General features: G+C 45.9%; 1 long non-coding RNA gene across 1 annotated transcript; it reads right to left on the reverse strand.

Moving 5' to 3' along the window:
- Positions 1-2491: 2491 nt before the first annotated feature.
- Positions 2492-12206, reverse strand: LOC115030371 (uncharacterized). The gene is made up of 5 exons (XR_003835954.2): positions 11959-12206; positions 11283-11476; positions 10119-10322; positions 9542-9650; positions 2492-4193 (listed from the first exon to the last, which is right to left on the reverse strand). It is a non-coding gene; the product is annotated as an uncharacterized LOC115030371 (long non-coding RNA).
- Positions 12207-15405: the final 3199 nt, after the last annotated feature.

Below are 15405 nucleotides of genomic sequence, written 5' to 3' on the forward strand. Positions count from 1 at the left end.
GAGCCAGATTATCAGGGCTGAGTTAAATGCCAGGTCTGTCCCTGACTAGCCAGGTGTCCAACCTCTGTCTCTTTAAGGTCATTATCTTCATCACTAGAATAGGATAAACAATAAATGGTGGCTTATTATTTTTCATCCTTGATATCTGAGACATGGTGTTATAGGGATCCCACCATCAGTGACTACTCAGATGTGGAGAGCTGTGCCGCGAGCAATCGCCATTATAAGATGGCGCTGGCCTCCGGTGTGCCTAACTAGTAAACAAGCCTTGTGCACAAGTGCAAGAGTGAACTCACGCTTAGTCACTGCCCATCTCGGGACGTAGTAGTGGGGTGATGGGCGAGCAACGAATCAGGAGCTGACACGCCACATCAGGTGCTGAAACGCCATGGCTGAGGGCTATATAAGCGACCCCATTTTCCGGGGTCAGGGTCTTCCCTCTTGAAGAAGCAATAAAGCTTTTTGCTGCAGAAGATTCCCGTTGTCCCGAGTGTGTTCTTGCCGGCGAGAACCGTAGCTCGGGATACTCAGACACAGTTTATAGCTAATTCAAAGTCTTAATTCCAGCCAGCTGGGACTACACTCAGGTATTCAGGACCCATGCGTAGCATCTAGTGTTTAGAGTAAGTTTTTAAAGGCAAAAAAACCTCACATCCTGGCATCTCTCTCAGCAGCTGAAGGAGAAGTTTTACCCAGGCAAGCAGTTTAACAGAAGCTAAGATAAGCAGTTAGCTGGAGAGGGAGGTTTGTACAAGCAGGCAGTTTGGCAGAAGCTTAGATAAGGTAGCTGGGGCATTGTGACCTTGGGTCCCTAGAATAGAGTTGGGTAATTTTCCACAGGGCTTCTCATCAAGAGCAAATTATAGCCAAATCTAACATGGTCTCAGCAAGAATTCAAGGTGGATGAATCTCTGCCCTGGCTTGCCCTGTCACAATGGAGCTATATCATCTGGTCAAGTTGAGCAAGTATTAACACATCACTTGGGGTTGGGGGTATAGCTTGATGGTTCAGCACTTGCCTATCATATAAGAGCTCCTTAGTTTAATCACCAGCAGGGTGAAAATAAATAAAAAATAAAACCCAAATAGCAACAAGGAAATCATAACTTACTTAACATCTGAAACAGGAAGGTCCTTCACAGACTATTTGATTTTTCTCTTCTTAAAATTTTATTTACCTTTGTGTGGTCTGCACACACACCATAAGGCACATGCAGAGAGGTCAGAGTTGGTACTAACTCAAGTTGTCAGACTTCATGTACTGAGAATTCTAAAATTTCTGTTTCTTTAAAAAAGATACAAGAAACATTATAAGAATATGTTTTCATTTTAATCCCAGGTGTGGGACATGGGGCTGCTTCAGACTGTCCACAGCAGCTGACTATGATCGGCCTTATGTTCTAGCATGAGCATGCTTTTGCCAGCTACAGATCGTTTCTGCTATTGTGTGGTGTTTGGAATTCTGGGGACTTTTCAGGGCTAGGGCTCTGATGTGGTAATTTGTTAATCTTCTCTAAACTCCCCAGCTGGTGTGCATGTGTTTCTTGCTATCGCCCCAATAGTCTGGATTCTTGAAAGACACAATTTCAAAACCTTATATTTTAAATGCCTTAACCAGCTCAATGGCTGGGCCACTCCCTAACTCCACATGGCTAACACACACTCCTCTTCAATATTCCCTAGTTAATACTTAATAAATCTATATTTTATCGTTACTGCCCTGGTCTCTGCCTGGCAGCCCTCCTGGGGCCACTTTCCCCCTGCACCTACACGTTGGCCGTCTCATCCTCCTACATGTTCCCGGTGTGGTCCATCTCCTATGCCCACATTACAGGAAAATCCACTCTTCCTGCTCCCAGGAATCCTAAAAGTCCTCTGTCTCACTGCTCAGCCAGCGGCCACAGTAACTTCCCTGACCAGTCAAAGACCCACTGAGGACAGGCTTCCTTTAGTCCTACGTGCAGGACAAGGTAAACAGGTTTTTGGGTAACATAATTAACATGAGAACACACACCACTACAGGTCCTCCAAAGAGGGTTGGAGGTTGGTTATTGTTGGTCGCTATTGGTCTCAATTTGTTAAGTAGTCATGTGTGAAGAAGAAACAACAAGAAGAAATGAGGTATCCTATTTGTGATGATCAAACTTGCCCCAAGAAACCTGACACCCTTAATCAGAAGGAAGTAGTTGAACAATAACATTGCCCCCTTTCCCCTTTATCCTTTTTTCTTCCCTACCTAGTGTTAGTGGGTTGAAAGGCTGGAGAAGGGGGGAAGAAAGGAGAACCTAAAGGTAGTTAAGGCCAGCCACAGTGCATGCACCAATGATCCCAACACTTAGAGGCGTTGACAGGAGGCTCAGGACTGCAGTCATCTCAGCTTCATAGCAGATTCAAGGTCAGCCTGGGTCTTGAGACCCTATCTCAATAAACCAAACGCAAAAGCAATTACTGCTTTTATTAGTAACCACAAAGGTGATGTGTAGTATAACAATGTAGCTTTCGATATTTTATATTCAAACAGGTATATACAATCCACATCTTACGGTATAGCACACACAACACAGCATGAAATTTAGAGATTTTTCAAAGAACACAGAAATAGCCACCGCTAATTACTCTATGTTGAACAACCCTGAGATATATATATGCATCTTTTGAGCTCATACTATGCACAGTTGTATAGTCAGCTGCTTTTCATTCAACAATATGGTGTGAACATTGTGAAATTTGTTTTTTGAAAACATGGCGTTTAATTTCTGCACACATTTTACTAATGAATATGCAATAACTCAGTCAATGCTACATCACCGAACATTTGGATCGTTTCCAGCTTTTTGTCTATTATAAAGTAATAATGTTTACTTCTTAATTATGGAAATTCCGTAGGGAAAGCACTGAACCTTCTGAAGCTTTCACTTCCTGTTGCCAGATGTCCCCTCTGAGAAGCCACACATTAAAATGAAACATTAAAAATGCACAATTTCGCCGGGCGTGGTGGCGCACGCCTTTAATCCCAGCACTCGGGAGGCAGAGGCAGGCGGATTTCTGAGTTCGAGGCCAGCCTGGTCTACAGAGTGAGTTCCAGGACAGCCAGGGCTACACAGAGAAACCCTGTCTCGAAAAACCAAAAAAAAAAAAAAAAATGCACAATTTCCTGAATGATGGGAAAGTGTCCGTGAGTCTCACAGGTGAATGTGATCTTGCTGTCATCATCGTTCATCTCCTGGATTTCTAATGAATTTTATTTTTCCCTAACGTAATGTTTTTATTCATTATGTCAGAATTTCATACAATTCACCCTATGACATCTGCTTCCCCTTCCTCCCAGATCCAGCCTTCCCTCAAAATAAATAAATAAATAAATAATTTTAAAAATTTAAAAAAATTTAAAAACCCCAAAAATCCAATACCAAGTTCAGTTTGGGTTGCCCATATACTCAATTGAACATGGTTCGACTTCCCGTGGCCAGCCCTTTAAAGAAAATTGATTCCTCTGTGTTGGTCCCCCTTGGTCTGACCCCCAGAAGCCATCAACTGTGAAGAGCTATACTTCAGCATCTTTATTACAATTTTAAGGACTCTCTTCTATAGCTTGATACCTGAACTGTTTCTTTTCTGGGATAGGGGGTGAGCGGAGGTTGGAAAAGAATGAGAAGCCACCTCTCTCTCTCACTCTCAGGTATGAGTCTGCAGTCATCAATACCACTGCAAAAGCAGCTTTCCTGCCCATAGTAGCAGGCAGCAGTACAGATCACAGACATCAACCTCTCTAGCCCCAGCACAGATCATGGACATTAACATGGTCTCTAGTAGCAACATGGGCCAAAGACATCAACATGTTTTCTCACATCAACCTGGTCTCCAGACCACGGACCTCAACACTGGCTTCCAGTGGCAGCACAGACCACAAACATCAGCATGACCTCTGCCCCGAGGCGGGGGGAGAGCAGCATAAATCACAGACATCAGTCTTTCATGGAGACTTGATCCAAAACATGAATGATTCTTCATCTCAGCTATCTTGTTGTTAAGAGTCAGGGTTATGGCGCAGTTGGGCAGTGTGTCTGGAGCAGGACCTGCATGAGTTCCAGACTGTGTATCATCCTGCCCTCTCTGCTGGCTGACACGCGGGTAATCCAGGCACAGCCATTGTGTTTGCAGCCCTCGGGTAGTGGAGACGTGCCACGCTCTCCCTGTTTCAGCAGAACAAGCAGTGTGAGTGGTGGCAGCAGCCCCAGCAGCAGCAGCAACAGCAACAACAACAGAGGCAATGGCAGCAGCAGCAGACCCCGCCTGTGGGGACCCGGAGCTTAGGTGAGCACTACTCAGCAACAATACACTCCTTGGCCCGCCATGGTCCCATCCTATTCTAGTTACTCTTCTCCCTCCACATGTGCCACTTTTTTTTTTTTTTTCCAATTCAATAAAACCACTTTCTCTAGTGAATTTTACATATGCGTCTGAACCACTTGCAATCCATTCTTCCCTCCCTCCTATTTCTCTGTATGTGTTGTATGTAGGTGCTTGCTTTTTTTGTTTTTGTTTTGTTGTTGTTGTTGTTTTGAGACAGGGTTCTTTGTGTAGTCCTGGCTGTCCTGGAACTCACTCCGTAGACCAGGCTGACCTCGAACTCAGAAATCTGCCTGCCTCTGCCTCCCGAGTGCTGGGATTAAAGGTGTGTGCTACCACTGCCTGGCTTTTACTTTGTGTGTGTGTGTGTGTGTGCGCGCGCTTGCCTTTGTATGTAGAGACCAAAGAGAGCCTTCCCCTGTCTCTGGTCCTATCCATTGCCGGGGTTACAGGTGTGTGCCACCACGCCTGGCAAGAACATTATCTACGGAATATCCAGTCTATCCACTGTAGTTACTGTTTACATTTATTCATTTGTGTGTGTGGGTGTGTGTGTGTGTGTGTACACATATCACTGTGCACTTTTGAAGGTCAGAGGATATCTTTTGGGAGTGGCCTCTCTCCTGCCTGTGGAATCTGGGGATGGAATTTAGGTCATAAACTGATGTTGAGTGCTTTTGTCCTCTGAGATAACTCTCAATGCCAGATACATATTAAATAGCAACTGTAAGTTCCTAGGAAGCAGAGGTCCCTTTCACTTCATTTGTCTCCTGTAGGAGTTGGCAAACATCTATGCAATAAACTGGTGAAACATTATTTTTATTGTATTTGGTCATGATAGCTTACATCTCAGAGTCGTGTTTCTGTGTAACCATCTCTGCCATCTTGATTGGTTAACTGAGGGGCAGAGGACTTTGAGAAACTAGTTTTAAAAGAGGCATTCCATAAGAAGCAGTAAACATAATTGACTTTGAAACTATTTTTTTTTTTTCCTGTGGATGGTGTAGGACTTATCAAATGCCAGGCGAGAGCTCTGTCACTGAGCTACCTCACCAGCCTCTGGTCTGCTGAGACAGACTCTTCTGATGGATTCTGTTCTTGTCTTGATACGTCTTCTGAGTGCTGGCCTTACAGGTATGAGAGCCACCCGGCAAAGCTCTAATTTGGAAGTTTGTATTTTTTTAAACTTTTCATTGATTCTTTTGTGACTTTCACATCATGCATATCAGGCACCCCAATCCCGTTCATCTTCCCATCCTTCAGTGTCTGCCCTCCTCCCTTGCAACCTCCTCCACCCCAAAAGAAAACAAAACCAACCAAACAAAACAGTCTTGCTATGGAGACTGTGGTGTGTCACCTGGTTTGTATACCCCTCCTCCCACCCCCAAACAGCTTTAGTTGCAGATGTTCATTACAAAGGTCTGGTTCAAGGACACTGGCTCCCGTTACACCATCAGTACTGGATCCTCACCAGGACTCCTCTAGGATATCTTGTTGTTGTCCGGTGTCATGGAGATCCTGCACCTTTGGTTATACAGGACCAGCCCTTTTTCTGGCTCCTACAGCTCATAGATGGACTAGATGCTGGAGTAAGCCAGCTCAAAGCCTTGAATCTGGGCCTGGGTTAGCTTGCTAGTTCTCCTGAGCTCACACCATCAGGGCCACCTCTCCCAGGCAAGGGGCAGGATGAGCTCTGTGCAGCCCACAGACATCAACATGGCCCCAGCCCAAACCAGGGACATCCTTTTGTGATAGCATGGGCCACAGACATCGACACAGACCCCTGCTACTGTAGGGTCATGGACCCAGACATGGCCCTCTGCAGCAGCATGGGCTGGGACATCCCCAGGGCCTCAGGTGGCAGCGCAGGCTACTCACATCAGGCTGTTCCTTACCACCCTTGAGTACCTAGTTCTGCCTTCTTCCTAGTACAAAACCCACTCCGCTTCTCTTTCCCATCCCCCACCATATGCCTGCTCATCTGTAGTAGTGGGGGGCAGGCCTCTCTAGTTCTGAAGTTTTTTGTTGTTGTTTTTTGTTTTTTCAAGACAGGATTTCTCTGTATAGCCCTGGCTGTCCTGGAACTCACTTTGTAGACCAGGCTGGCCTCGAACTCAGAGATCCTCCTGCCTCTGCCTCCTGAGTGCTGGGATTAAAGGCGTGCGCCACCATGCTCAGCTACTCAGAAGTTTTTAATACATTGGCAGTTAACCGTCTCTTTGTACCAAGCCTTATCTTACATTTACTTGTGAAGTATAAATAATCCATTGTTCCAAGGTAGATGCAGAAATGTTCAGCCAGGCGTGGTGGCACACGCCTTTAATCCCAGCACTAGGGAGGCAGAGGCAGGCGGATTTCTGAGTTCGAGGCCAGCCTGGTCTACAAAGTGAGTTCCAGGACAGCCAGGGCTATACAGAGAAACCCTGTCTCGAAAAAAAAAAAAAATATTCTATGACCTCACTCTCTGTTAGTCAAAATGCCACTCAAAGAAAAATTTCCTTCTCCACTTCTTTTATAGGAAAAAGCCAAACCAAACCAAACCAACAACAAAACAGTCTTCGAGCTGTTGTAACTAATGTAGATAAAGAAAGAACAGGGCCTCAGGCACTAGGAAGTAGAGGCAGGCTCAGTAGAGAGAAGAGAGAGTGGGGATAGAGTAGGGCCCTGACCAGACACTACCCATCTGGTTCTACATTGCTACAGGGCTGTGGGTCCTTCAAATGCTCAGTTGAGAGGGAAACCCTGGGGTTATTTGTCTTGTAAATATAGGAGGGCATTGAGGAGGGTCCCACAAGACTGTGGCAGCTGTCATACTGAGCTGTCAGGACTGAGGTAAAATGTTCTTTGGTTTCTTTCACCAAATAAGCAAAGGCTAGTGATGTGGAAAGGCATGGGAGAAATAATATTTCATTTAGCAAACTTAGGGGCCCAGTTTCCTGCCTGCTAGCATCAACTAGTGTAATGGTTTTGTCTCAAATGGAAATGAGTCAGAAATCAGTTTGAAAATAAGCTCCAGAAGGGGACCCCAAGCTATTGGATGTTTTGAGCACGCCAGTGACTAGGAGATTGGGGTATTGACTTGCCTCCCAAGGCTCCCTGGTTTTTCCTGAATCACGAATCATTGCCTTCTTAGAAAAGTGCCTCTGTGACATTCTTATTGATTAGGCTTCAAAAGGGAGTGGAGCTGAGGGAGGGGGCTGGGCAGCCTCCCACTGTACCTCCCTGGGACCATGGAGTCTTCTACCGTGTTCTGTTCACCCCGGAAGGACCTCCCTCATCAGACTGGGATTCTCCAGGCATTCTAACTGGTTGATTCCAGTTCTCCTGGTCAGTTGTTCTCAGGGAATTTTCTCCTTCTTCTATACCTGCTCCATGTTGTCAGGTCAACTGTCCTATGAGGTATAAGAGAAAGTTCTCGGTCTCTGGACAGAAGACACTTAGAAAAATGTCACTCCATTTCCTCCCAGATCTTCCAAACATTTTTCCTCGGTGGAGAGAATCCTAAGTTACAAGTACTGAGATAAATGGTTCGTCTGGAAGACAAAGTAATAGCGGAACAGTATGTTCTTAGGGTATTAATTAATAACCTGCTAATCGTGGGATTTAAATCACATAAAATAGCAGATACCACAGTGCCATTTTGAAAGAGGCTCTGAGATAAAGTGTTTGCCTCACAAGCATGAAAACCCGAGTTCCATCCCTAGATTTTCTCAGAAGATAGATAGATAGATAGATAGATAGATAGATAGATAGATAGATAAAAATAAAAAGCACAAAAATAAATATATAGTGGCATGTGCCTGGGTATAGTGGCATGTGCCTTGAGTCCCAGCACTCTGGAGGCAGAGCCAAGTAGATCTCTGTGAGTTTGAAGCCAATCTGATATATACCATGGGTTCTAGGATAGCCAGGGCTACATAGTGAGACCTTGTCTCAAATTAATAATAATAATAATAATAATAATGAGAGAGTTTGACAACCTAAGTTCAATTCCGAGAACCCATGAAAAGATGTGTAAAGATGGAGGGAGAAAATGACTTCAAAAAGTTGTCCTCGGACCTTCACACACCTCCTCCCCCAGACATGTAACATGTACACACACTATAAATGAATTGGTAACCTTTTAAAGATGAAAACCTATTCTGGAGGTTGTTTTGACCTGTGTATGCTCACAGGTACCACTCATACCCACTTACAAATAAAGCTTTGCACCAGGTATGTCCCCAAATATTCACCTCTGTGATTTCTTTAAGCGTTACCGATAAAGCCCTGAGGTTTACAAAGTGCTTTTAGACGCATTTCTTTTCCTTTGGTCACCGTGAGACAAAGCACAGTGGGTGTTTCCCACTTGATTTCTAAATGAAATGAGAACGTGGCGAGATGTTAGGTGCTCTGCTCAAGGCCACCCGGCTCCCTGCAGTCGGGTTTGCTCACTGCTGTTTCTGAGTGTGTCACAGACCAGCTGTGCTCTGTTGTGGAAAACAGTGTACTCCCCTTAACACTATTTTGTGGGTCAGTTTTACTTGCCTTGCTTTTGCACCAAGCACCCTTTGAAATGTGATTTTGAGCTGGGGAAAGGTGACTTTCATGTACCCAGGAGGCTTAGCTGGTTTTTCCCTAGCATTTCCAGATGACTAAGAGAACAGGGTATCTCAAGTGTTCCTTCCGTACACTAACAAGTGTTCTCTCTTCTTCTTCTTCTTCTTCTTCTTCTTCTTCTTCTTCTTCTTCTTCTTCTTCTTCTTCTTCTTCTTCTTCTTCTTCTTCTTCTTCTTCTTCTTCTTCCTCTCTTTCCTTTTCTTTCTTCCTTCCTTCCTTCCTTCCTTCCTTCCTTCCTTCCTTCCTGTCTTTCTCTTTCTTTCTTTCTTTCTTTCTTTCTTTCTTTCTTTCTTTCTTTCTTTCTTTCTTTCTGTTAAAACAATTCTCTATCTGAATGCACTGGAGATATACAGTAACCAATAGGAAAGAGAGACTGGTTAAAAAGTGACTTTTGAAACAATGATAGTAAGTAAAAGATTGATTCTTTCTAGGTTGAGCCAGATGCAGAGAGAGCTCCTCAATAAAGAGTTCTGGAGAAAGCAGCTTCCTCTGTAACAGAGAAGACCTGTCCCCCTACATCAGGCTTGGAGTGGGGCTGCTTCAGTAGTGTCTAGGGAGAAGAACTCACAACCCAACCTCTCTGAACACATACCTGGAAGTTTGCAGAGTCCAGAGGACTGATGTGAAGTCACCGGGACATTTGTGTAGTAATGTGACCAGGATTAGTTCCCGCCAACAGACACTTCCTGGCTCCACAGCTTCTAAAGTAAGACAGTGGAAAAGTTTGTGATCAGCTGGGAGAATGTCAGAATCAACCCCGATGCTTACTAATTAAAGCAAGATTTGACCAGGTTATTTTTAGGTTTTCCTAAAACAGAACCCCAAATCACCAGAGCATTAAATAAACGGAGTTCCCAGCCAGCGAGGGTGAGAACTTTGCCAGGGCCCAGGTTCACCTTGGCCTCAGGAATTATCACCTCCTCGGGCTCTGAGCGCTGACATCACGAGAGAATTTTCCAAATTGAGAATTTGGGTCTCTAACTTTATTTTTGAGATCTTTAAAGGAAGAAATGATAACCTGTTAGATGCCTGCTATTATGTGGCAGCTGTTGAGAGAACAGAAAAGCCAAGTGGGTGACTCATTGTCCCTTGAACAGGCCGATCTCATTCTCTTCCACCCCACCCCCACCTTTGTTTCTGCTATACTCTACTACTTGGGGCCTGCTTACCCTCTCCCACTGTTCTCCAGGAATGTGGCCACAGACCTTCATCAGCCAGAGTCAGTCTTCTCTCAGGCCAGCTCCACTGCTCCTGACCACCTGGACCCTTTATCTCCTGCCCAATATTTTTATAACCTGGCTTCCCCTGTCTGCTTTCCATCATTATCTCTCAGATCACTGCGCTCCAACACTGGTGGCATGTCTTTCTCCTTCCTAAAAAAAAAAAAAAAAAAAAAAGGCAAATAGGTAGCCCACCCCACTCTCTAAAATCTGCTCACTGGTTTGTGACTCATCATCTCTTGGTGTTTGGAGACAGGACTGTGTGTTCCTTCGAGCCGCCGAGTTGTCATTTCTCCCCTCAGGTTTATACAGACTTGGTTCTTGTGAGCGTCTGTCAGAGCCAAGGTCATGCAAAAGGACCATCGTACTCTATCTGAATGTCTGCTCCCTCTTATCTGGGGCTATTATCCCAGCCAATGGCAAGGACATAATTTAGAATTATGAGGACACAGGAAGGCAGACTGTCCTGGCTTAATGGAATGCCAAGGCCAGCTTTGAGAAGGCAGAGGAGATAAGAGGAAGAAAATACAGCTTTAGCCCTGGAGCTCTCCTTGCTCCCAACTGTGGGAGAAATACCTGAGAGATGTGGTGTGTTGTTGCCAGCTGGGTTCACCTGCCTCAAAGAGGGGTAGAACAAATGAACAGACTCTAGTTCCCAGGATAAAATGAGGCTCTTTCCTTAGGTGAGCTGACAGTAGGAGAAAGGGGAGTAGGGACAGAGACAGCAAAATGTTATCTAGAAGAGTCAGTGAGGCGCCTCTGGGAAGGAGATCAGAGAGGACAGGAAAGTTCTCTTGGGGAGGTGGAGAGGGAGGGGGAGGATTTGCCAGAGCAAAGGATTCAATTGCATGGGAGAAAATGTTAGGGGAATTTTTGCCTGACTCTACAGAAAACTTTGCTGAGTTAAGGGGTAAGAGATCTGAATTCTGATGATCTAAGGAGTGTGGGGCGGTACAGGGCAGCTGCATAGCAATTAGAAGCACGGGCTTAGAGAAGAAGGAGCAGGGTTCAGATCCCAACTCTCACGTTTCCTCAAAGAAAACAAAACAAACAACAACAAGAAACTCCCACAGGAGACTGCACACAAAAAATGAGTCCCACGGGAAAGCATACCGAGTATTCGGGAAGATACAGTACGTGGTTAGGAGAGTCCCTGGCTCTTAATAAATAATAGCTCCATCCATATAGACAGATGGGATATTTCTTGATCTCCTTTTAGACAGCTTTGGCTTCAGAGTGCCCTGAGGATTCCAAGGAGGGACACAAACAGGCAGAGATTCTTCACAGAAGGAATGGCCAACTCGTTTCTAGGAACAATAACATCTGATGTTAAACTTGAAATGATTTCCTGCTCTAGGCAATAATAGCTCTGTCTGTTCTCATTAGCCACAACATCTTTGGAAAAGTCTGCTATGTACAACTGCTTTGTGTTAGCACTGCTTTATGAGAGAGAGGAGACAGGCAATGTCTGGGCTTTGCTTGTGCTTCAAGGGGGGCGGGAGAGAGGGGAGGCTGGAGGAGGAAGAGATGGAGCAGGAAGCAGGATTTGAAACCTGGGAGTGATGGATGTACCACAGACAGCAACAGAGACCAGCAAAGGCAAGAGGCTCCGGAAGAGAAATAGAACCTATCACATTTACACTGTCACAGGTAGAAAGAAAAATACAATCCTGAAACACTGTTAGTTGTTACTGAGCTAATCAACCCAGGGCTGCAAATGGATAGAAAGGCTGTCGTGGGCTCTGTGCCAGGAGCAGTTTGTCACTTCTGATTACATTAGGTGACTCACCTAGAGCTGGTGTAGCACATTCTAATTAGTCCGTACCCGGCATGTTTGTAAAGCCAGCCACACTGTCCACGGTGGCTCTATGGCTTGCTCTTCCTCCCGGGGACAGGAGGATCCTCAGGTCCCCAGCCTCAGATGCAGGTAGGGTGCAGATTAACAACAGCACAAAAATGCTCTGGCTCCAGATGGGACAGACTCTAAGGTGTTCCAAATATTTCTGTGCCCAGGGCTGCAACGACTCTCCCGGAGGGGCTGCCCAAACACTTACCGGAAGTAACTCACGGAGTTGCGGCCCAGCCACTGCGACAAGTGCAGCTACTGCCTCAGACTTGGCTCCGGTTTAGGGCAGTGCCCTTAAACACGCAGGCTTCCTATGCCCGAGTCCAGACCCCTGTTCTTCTCAGGCCCAGATCGCGTCAGGTGGCGACACTGGGTCTCCACACTGGGTTGTGACCCCTTCTGCTGTCACCTCGGGCTATTCCACCGTACCCCAGTTCCATACCATACACAAGAGATTCCCTCTACATTCTGCCAGTGGCAAGAATTGAACTACTGCCTCTCATCTTTTCCCACCTCTTACAGAAGCCCTTCAAGGGCAGAAATCTGTCTGACCCATCTAGAGTTTCTTCAGGCCGTCTCCTGCTTGTTCATTTGCGAATGTCTGTTCTTCTCAGCTTTCCTGTCCTCTTTCTACTCTTCCCCATCCCTAAATCTGATTCTCTAGCTCAACTTCTGTCTATGTTGGAAGGGACCTAAGCATGCATTTGGACAGGGCCCCTAGCTTTTCTCTACCTCCGCCTTCTAGAGCTAGGCAAAACCTGTGACACGCTAGACACTGGGGGACGTGGAAACTATTACATGTATGTTCAGAAAACCAGAAGACAAATACAAATGCCAAGAACTTCTCTTTTCAATACTTTTGTGAGTGGTTAAACGTTCTTCTTGCCCTCAGATTTTGGAGGCCTGATTGCTGGTGCGCAGAGTCCATGATGGCTTGTGATGGCTGTCTAGCGGCCATGTTTGCTTCCCTGTTCTTCCCAGCCTCCTGCTCTGTTGCTGCCTGACCCAGCCCTCCACAGAGAAGGGCCAGCAGAGCTGGTAGGCTCAGACCAGGCCTTGCTTTCTGTTCCTTTCCCTTAGTACGCCTACCTCGTTTCTTCTCTCCCACTCCTGAGGACCCGGTGTGTATCTGTTCATCTCTTCCGCTGGATGTGATCGAACTGACTCACTCTTCTCTGATAAAGATGACTAAAGATCTGTAGCTCTGTGCTCTGTGTAGTGGCAGGCGCTCCACTGGAGCTACGTGCTGAAATCTCAGCCGTCACTCCTTCCTCTGGGCCCCGTTCAGCCCTTCAGCTGTGGGTAGAGACGGTGAAAGCGATTTCAGCAACAGGCTGAGACAATTGTTTTGAACCCAAACAAATTACGCGGGTCACCAGAACATCCATCATTTCTCACTGCCGGGTCCGAATGCCAGTGGAGATGGTCATGCATAATTTATCACGCAATCAATGGGAACCAAAGGCCAAGGGAGAATAACGAGAAGACCTCCTTCTAGCCTGCTTCTAGCCTTTCTCTCTTCCTTTTTCCTTTCTTTCTTTCACTTTCTCTTTGTCCAAGCTTGTTCTAACACAGGCTTGCTTTTTTTTTTCAGAGTTACTCGAAGCTGTTCCTCATGATGTCACTCTGCTCAGCATCGCCTTCCCCGAATGCCTTCCCAGACCTTCTTTGCAATCAAAGGCAACTACTCACTTAGGGCTCTGGCTTTAATTATTAGTTTGCTCCTACTGCACCCAGCCTTCCCTCCTCACCCCCCTCATCTCATAGGCATGTGGAGGAAGCTTGTTTGCCAGGGAGCCCAGAAATGGCCTCTGCTAACGGTGGGTGCAGCCCCTTCCGGGTCTGCCACGTTTTCTTGTCATCCTACTTTTCGCTCCCGGGCTCCGTTTCCTTTTTTTCTTTTTGGGTCTCATGTTCTTTGTGCTTTTCCTCTAATGATCATTTTATTCTTTGTAATTAACCATCGATCTCTTTGTGTCAATCCCTTCAGAGTCCCCCGACTGTTTATCCCTGTCCTGCCTCATAGCAGACACAGGTGCAGTGGAAGGCAAAAGGAACCAGCCAGACTAATATTTGGATTGGATTTATAGGTTCTACCCCAAGAAGAGCTGCCTTCAGTGTATCCTGATGGAGATGCTCTCTGATGAACCCTGGGAGTGGGCCAGACAGAGGCAGCAGAACATGTGGGACGAAGATGACTACTGTCCCAAGGGTGGGGCACACAACACAAACTGAATAGCTTTGAACAACAGAAACTGCCTCACAGTCCTTGCAGTTAGAACTCCAGAATCAAGGTGGAGGTGGAGCTGAGACACCTTATAACCAACAGAAGGAAATCGTCCATTGCTTCTTCCAGCCACTGCTGTTTTGCCAACATTTGTTAGCATTCCCTAGCTTGCTATCTCAAAGGCTGATGGATGGTCACCTGCTTTTTTCTCTATATGTTGCCTGACCATAACTTCACTTTAACATCTTCAATGACACTGCTTCCTACCAAGGCTACATTCTGAAGTACTAGGATTTCACTTACCTTTTTTTTTGAAGAGATGCAATTCAGCTCACAACAAGAATGTGTCCATTCTGAGGACAGCCAACAGATAAATTTGGCTGGAGAGGGATGAGTAGAAAATGTAAAAAACTTAGCAGAGAAACTAACTGGAAAATGAAACTATAGACTAAGTCACTCAGTCTAACATGGCAAATGTCTTTGTGTCTCTCACTCCAGTCTGGTACCTTATAAGGTTTCTGCCATCCGTCAAAAGTGAAGTGTTAGTTATGACTCCTATTGCTTTGGCCAAAATAACTGTCAGGGTGGGGAGAGTCTTCTGCTCACAGTTTCAGAAGATCATAACCGATCATGGCTGGGAAAGCGGAGGTCTGTGGCCCTGGGGAGGATAGGCTGCCATGGAAGCACGAAGCAATGGTTTGTCCCCATGGCCACTAAGCAAGAAGTGGAGAGAGAGTATAGCCTAAAACTAGAATCAAGTAATCCCCTACAGACACACACACACACACACACACACACACAGCCTCATTCTTAATGACCTGCTTCCAAATGCCCACGCCCCACCTCACAAAGGTTTCACAACTTCCTAAAACCAGGGCTTCAAGCTTAGAGGGACCAAGTGTTCAAACACATGAAACCTATGGGGGATATTTTACATTTGAGCCACAGCTGTAAGATAGAAAACTAGCACATGGATGAGCCTGTCATGTGTTCTCACTCTCATGTATTGAGTACCATGTACAGGGAGGAGTCCCACACAGTGGGGATTCAGGGATGGATGTTACTGGCATGAGGACTGCCACGCGGAGAAGCGGCGCACAGGGCAGCTCTTCAGTCATGACCTTCCTTATCACCAAGGAACAGTGTTTAGAAGGAATTCCAAA

This window comes from Mus caroli, unplaced genomic scaffold, assembly GCF_978045245.1.
Source record: "Mus caroli unplaced genomic scaffold, Mus_caroli_1 scaffold_1, whole genome shotgun sequence".
NCBI classification, from domain to species: Eukaryota; Metazoa; Chordata; class Mammalia; order Rodentia; family Muridae; genus Mus; species Mus caroli.